Raw genomic sequence first — 6247 nt, forward strand, 5'->3', positions numbered from 1 at the left:
GTTGTGTCATTCATTTTTCTGAATTGCAATGTATTGTTCCTAAACTGTACACTTGACATCTTGACATTAATTGAATGAAATGGCCACTGAGAGGCTCACTAAGCACAGTGGTAATACGGTCATTATGGAATATCACTTTTCTAACAAACTTCAGCACAAAAACCACTCGGGAAAGATCATTCTACAAAGTATTACAAATTTCAAACCATAACGGCACATTAAAAAAAAGGTAGACAAAACATATTTTATTATATAAGAGTTACAATGATTCAGTTTCCATAATAAAAGCAAAGTACAAAATGTATTGGCAGTAGATGTATGTGATTTAGATAGAAGAAAGTAAAGAACATGACAAAAAAATGACTATAATAATACAATTGAACAAGTAAGATATCAATGCTCAGAAACGTAATATTGCATTATAACATATTGCTTTAAATGAGAGAGGTTTGAGGGTGATACATACAACCAATACATATAAATACAACAAGGTAACAGTAAACATGTTGTCCCCCACAAATGATGCAGCGCAAGGAGATCCGCTTGTTCAAAGTTTGGAATTTCAGTTGATTACTATAGCGCCTATCAGTGTCGTTGTTTGGGGGCCTATCAGTGTCGTTGTTTGGGGGCCTATCAGTGTCGTTGTTTGGGGGCCTATCAGTGTCGTTGTTTGGGGGCCTATCAGTGTCGTTGTTTGGGGGCCTATCAGTGTCGTTGTTTGGGGGCCTATCAGTGTCGTTGTTTGGGGGCCTATCAGTGTCGTTGTTTGGGGCCTATCAGTGTCGTTCTTGGGGCCTATCCGTGTAGTTGTTTGGGGCCTATCCGTGTAGTTGTTTGGGGCCTATCCGTGTCGTTCTTGGGGCCTATCCGTGTAGTTTTTTGGGGGCCTATCAGTGTAGTTTTTTGGGGGCCTATCAGTGTAGTTTTTGGGGGCCTATCCGTGTCGTTCTTGGGGCCTATCAGTGTAGTTTTTTGGGCCTATCAGTGTCGTTCTTGGGGGCCTATCCGTGTAGTTTTTTGGGGGGCCTATCAGTGTAGTTTTTTGGGGGCCTATCAGTGTATTTTTGGGGGCCTATCAGTGTATTTTTGGGGGCCTATCAGTGTAGTTTTTTGGGGGCCTATCAGTGTAGTTTTTTGGGGGCCTATCAGTGTAGTTTTTGGGGGCCTATCAGTGTCTTTGTTTGGGGGCCTATCAGTGTCGTTGTTTGGGGGCCTATCAGTGTCGTTGTTTGGGGGCCTATCAGTGTCGTTGTTTGGGGGCCTATCAGTGTCGTTGTTTGGGGCCTATCAGTGTCGTTGTTTGGGGGCCTATCAGTGTCGTTGTTTGGGGGCCTATCAGTGTCTTTGTTTGGGGGCCTATCAGTGTCGTTGTTTGGGGGCCTATCAGTGTAGTTTTTGGGGCCTATCAGTGTAGTTTTTTTGGGCCTATCCGTGTAGTTTTTGGGGCCTATCAGTGTAGTTGTTTGGGGGCCTATCAGTGTCGTTGTTTGGGGGCCTATCAGTGTCTTTGTTTGGGGGCCTATCCGTGTAGTTTTTTGGGGGCCTATCAGTGTAGTTTTTGGGGGCCTATCAGTGTAGTTTTTGGGGCCTATCCATGTAGTTTTTTGGGGGCCTATCAGTGTAGTTTTTGGGGCGTATCAGTGTAGTTTTTTGGGGGCCTATCCGTGTCGTTTTTGGGGGGCCTATCAGTGTCGTTTTTTGGGGGCCTATCCGTGTCGTTTTTGGGGGGCCTATCCGTGTCGTTTTTGGGGGCCTATCAGTGTAGTTTTGGGGGCCTATCAGTGTAGTTTTGGGGGCCTATCAGTGTCGTTTTTTGGGCCTATCCGTGTAGTTTTTTTAAATGCCGGATCTCTATGGCAAGACGCATCACTCAAGTTTCATCAAATTCGGGCGAGATGTGGCTGAGATATTACGCGTGACTAATGTACGAACGGACAGAGACAGATCCATCCCCCCCTCCGATTTCATCGTGGGGGGACAATAATGTGCTAGCCCTCCACCGAGAAAATATAAGAAATAAGCCAAAGAAAAAAAGGACAGAGCCCTCCACACAACCTCTCCAATCAGAGCCCTCCACACAACCTCTCCAATCAGAGCCCTCCACACAACCTCTCCAATCAGAGCCCTCCACACAACCTCTCCAATCAGAGCCCTCCACACAACCTCTCCAATCAGAGCCCTCCACACAACCTCTCCAATCAGAGCCCTCCACACAACCTCTCCAATCAGAGCCCTCCACACAACCTCTCCAATCAGAGCCCTCCACACAACCTCTCCAATCAGAGCCCTCCACACAACCTCTCCAATCAGAGCCCTCCACACAACCTCTCCAATCAGAGCCCTCCACACAACCTCTCCAATCAGAGCCCTCCACACAACCTCTCCAATCAGAGCCCTCCACACAACGTCTCCAATCAGAGCCCTCCACACAACCTCTCCAATCAGAGCCCTCCACACAACCTCTCCAATCAGTCTTGCAAGAAAGACAGCTTGGTGAGTAAGTTCTGTCTCGTATAACTGTTGGGTGTATTACCAACCACGATCAAAAAAGGCAACAGTAAACATGTAGTCCCCCACGAATGATGCAGAGACCTTGGGCCAATCAGTGTTATTTTATAAACAACGGATCTCTATGGCAAGACTCATCATTCACCCAAGTTTCGTCAAAATCGGGACAGTGGTGTCTGAGATATAGCGTGGGTTAGCTAGACTTATTTCCCTTAGTACGTGTGCCAAATTTCTGCACTCTTGAGTCAAACAGATCAAGAGATATAAACATGTGCCTGTTATTGCGCCACCGTGTGGTCGACACTGAATGTTCTTGCATATGTTTAGTCTTGACAGTGTTCGCAACGTGTACCAAATTGTGTTTCAATACGAATATCCTTGACTGATTTACATGCATTTATGCGCCAGACCACGCCCACATTAATGTTTATTGGTCAATAGCGTCCATGTTGTTTTAGGTACTAGTCTGGACAATACTGTGTTAAGAGACTTTTGTCCATAGATGCCACATACCAAGTTTCGTGCAGATTGGTCATTCGGTGCCAGAAGCAATGTCATTTAAAGTGTTCTTCATAAAATTCAAAATGGCGGAAAGTTCTTTATGGCAGACCTTATGGGTACCTGACGCAAATGTGTTTCTTATGAAGAGAGGGACCTATGTACCGAATTTTATAACTTTAGGTCAAACAGTGCGAGGGGCGTGAGCTTTCAAAGTTTGCATTTACAATCTATGTTATAGCGCCACCATCTGGCCAATCAGCGTACATTTTTTAAATGCCGGCTCTCTATGGCAAGACGCATCATTCACCCAATTTCCGTCAAAATCGGGCCAGTGCTGTGTGAGGATACCTCGTGTGACTAAAGTACGAATGTACAGACGGAGACGGATCCACAGTGCCCTTCCTGATTTCATCTTGGGGGACAATAGTACTTAACTTGGCTGGCCAACTGTGTGGTGAATTAACCATTGGTATTACAACATGTAAGAAACAACGCTGGGGTTAAAGTAAGCTAGCTTTGTCCTGCTGCTGGCGAAAAGTCTCCGCAGTAAACCAAACTTTGCTGGGTGTCCCAAATGGGACCCTACTCCTTATATAGTGCACTACTTTTGACCAGAGCCAGGGCACTATATACAGAATAGGGAACCACTTGGGACGCACTCTTCAATTAGCCTACTACACCAAGTGAAGTGACCCATTGTGAAATCAAACAGTTGAGAGGTTTTGTAAGAATCAATACTTTAAAAGGTTGGATCCTGAATTATTTATGAACGTTAAAAGATGAAAATAAGATCCCCGCGGATCTTTTGACATTCATAAATAATTCAGGACAGTGAGGACATCAACAGAGGACAGCTAAATGAAGAACAGAGAGGACAGCTAATTAATCCACAGTGCGGACATCAACAGAGGACAGCTAAATGAAGAACAGAGAGGACAGTTAATTAATCCACAGTGCGGACATCAACAGAGGACAGCTAAATGAAGAACAGAGAGGACAGCTAAATAAACCACAGTGAGGACAGCTAAATAAACCACAGTGAGGACAGCTAAATAAACCACAGTGAGGACAGCTAAATGAAGAACAGTGAGGACAGCTAATTAATCCACAGTGAGGACAGCTAAATGAAGAACAGTGAGGACAGCTAAATGAAGAACAGTGAGGACAGCTAAATGAAGAACAGAGAGGACAGCTAATTAATCCACAGTGAGGACAGCTAAATAAACCACAGTGAGGACATCAACAGAGGACAGCTAAATAAACCACAGTGAGGACAGCAAAATGAAGAACAGTGAGGACAGCTAAATGAAGAACAGTGAGGACAGCTAATTAATCCACAGTGAGGACAGCTAAATAAACCACAGTGAGGACAGCTAAATGAAGAACAGAGAGGACAGCTAAATAAACCACAGTGAGGACAGCTAAATAAACCACAGAGAGGACAGCTAAATAAACCACAGAGAGGACAGCTAAATGAAGAACAGTGAGGACAGCTAAATAAACCACAGAGAGGACAGCTAAATAAACCACAGTGAGGACAGCTAAATGAAGAACAGTGAGGACAGCTAAATAAACCACAGTGAGGACAGCTAAATGAAGAACAGTGAGGACAGCTAAATAAACCACAGTGAGGACAGCTAAATGAAGAACAGTGAGGACAGCTAAATAAACCACAGTGAGGACAGCTAAATGAAGAACAGTGAGGACAGCTAAATAAACCACAGTGAGGACAGCTAAATGAAGAACAGTGAGGACAGCTAAATAAACCACAGTGAGGACATCAACAGAGGACAGCTAATTAATCCAGTGAGGACAGCTAAATAAAGGACAGTGAGGACAGCTAAATAAACCACAGTGAGGACAGCTAAATAAACCACAGTGAGGACATCAACAGAGGACAGCTAATTAATCCACAGTGAGGACAGCTAAATAAACCACAGTGAGGACAGCTAAATGAAGAATAGTGAGGACAGCTAAATGAAGAACAGTGAGGACAGCTAATTAATCCACAGTGAGGACAGCTAAATAAACCACAGTGAGGACAGCTAAATGAAGAACAGTGAGGACAGCTAAATAAATGACAGTGAGGACAGCTAATTAATCCACAGTGAGGACAGCTAAATAAACCACAGTGAGGACAGCTAAATGAAGAACAGTGAGGACAGCTAAATAAACCACAGTGAGGACAGCTAAATGAAGAACAGTGAGGACAGCTAATTAATAAACAGTGAGGACAGCTAAATGAAGAACAGTGAGGACAGCTAATTAATCCACAGTGAGGACAGCTAATTAATCCACAGTGAGGACAGCTAATTAATCCACAGTGAGGACAGCTAATTAATAAACAGTGAGGACAGCTAAATGAAGAACAGTGAGGACAGCTAATTAATAAACAGTGAGGACAGCTAAATGAAGGACAGTGAGGACTGAGAATAGCTTCATAGACATATATTTTTGGATACGAGAGGTTTTGGCAAATACAATGAACTGAGAACAGTCAGTGAGTCCAACATAGTTAAAACTAAGATGATGATATTTACAATAACATATGACTGATGTTAAGCACTAATATTTAAACCAACATAATCACTGGTCTGATGCATGTTGTGCTTGATGGTACTGTACTCATTGACATTCGGCTGGGGAGGGAAAGAAAGAAAGAAAGACAGAAAGAAAGAGAGAGAGCGAGAGAGAGAGAGAGAGAGACAGACACACAGAGAGAGAGAGACAGACACAGCGAGAGAGAGAGAGAGAGAGAGAGAGAGAGAGAGAGAGACAGACACACAGAGAGAGAGAGAGAGAGAGAGAGAGAGAGAGAGAGAGAGACAGAAAGGCAGAGACAGACACAGCGAGAGAGAGAGAGAGAGAGAGAGAGAGAGAGAGAAAGGCAGAGACAGACACAGCGAGAGAGAGCGAGAGCGAGGAGAGAGAGAGAGAGACAGACACACAGAGAGAGAGAGAGAGAGAGAGAGAGGAGAGACAGAAAGGGCAGAGACAGACACAGCGAGAAGAGAGAGAGGAGAGAGAGACAGAAAGGCAGAGAGGACACAGCGAGAGAGAGAGAGAGAGAGAGAGAGAGAGAGAGAGAGAGAGAGAGAGAGAGAGACAGAAAGGCAGAGACAGACACAGCGAGAGAGAGAGAGAGAGAGAGAGAGAGAGAGAGAGAGAGAGAGAGAGAGAGAGAGAGAGAGAGAGAGACAGAAAGGCAGAGACAGACACAGAGAGAGAGAGAGAGAGA

General features: G+C 44.5%; 1 long non-coding RNA gene across 2 annotated transcripts; it reads right to left on the bottom strand.

Annotated features, from left to right (window-relative positions):
* Positions 1 to 218: 218 nt before the first annotated feature.
* Positions 219 to 5979, bottom strand: LOC145860932 (uncharacterized). Of its 2 annotated transcripts, none has more exons than XR_014380734.1 (2): positions 1776 to 5979; positions 219 to 1682 (listed from the first exon to the last, which is right to left on the bottom strand). It is a non-coding gene; the product is annotated as an uncharacterized LOC145860932 (long non-coding RNA). The 2 variants fall into 2 exon arrangements; XR_014380733.1 differs by having other exon boundaries at positions 219 to 1730.
* Positions 5980 to 6247: the final 268 nt, after the last annotated feature.

The sequence above is a fragment of the Salmo salar genome, chromosome 15 (assembly GCF_965601325.2).
Source record: "Salmo salar chromosome 15, fSalSal1, whole genome shotgun sequence".
In the NCBI taxonomy this organism is placed as follows: domain Eukaryota; kingdom Metazoa; phylum Chordata; class Actinopteri; order Salmoniformes; family Salmonidae; genus Salmo; species Salmo salar.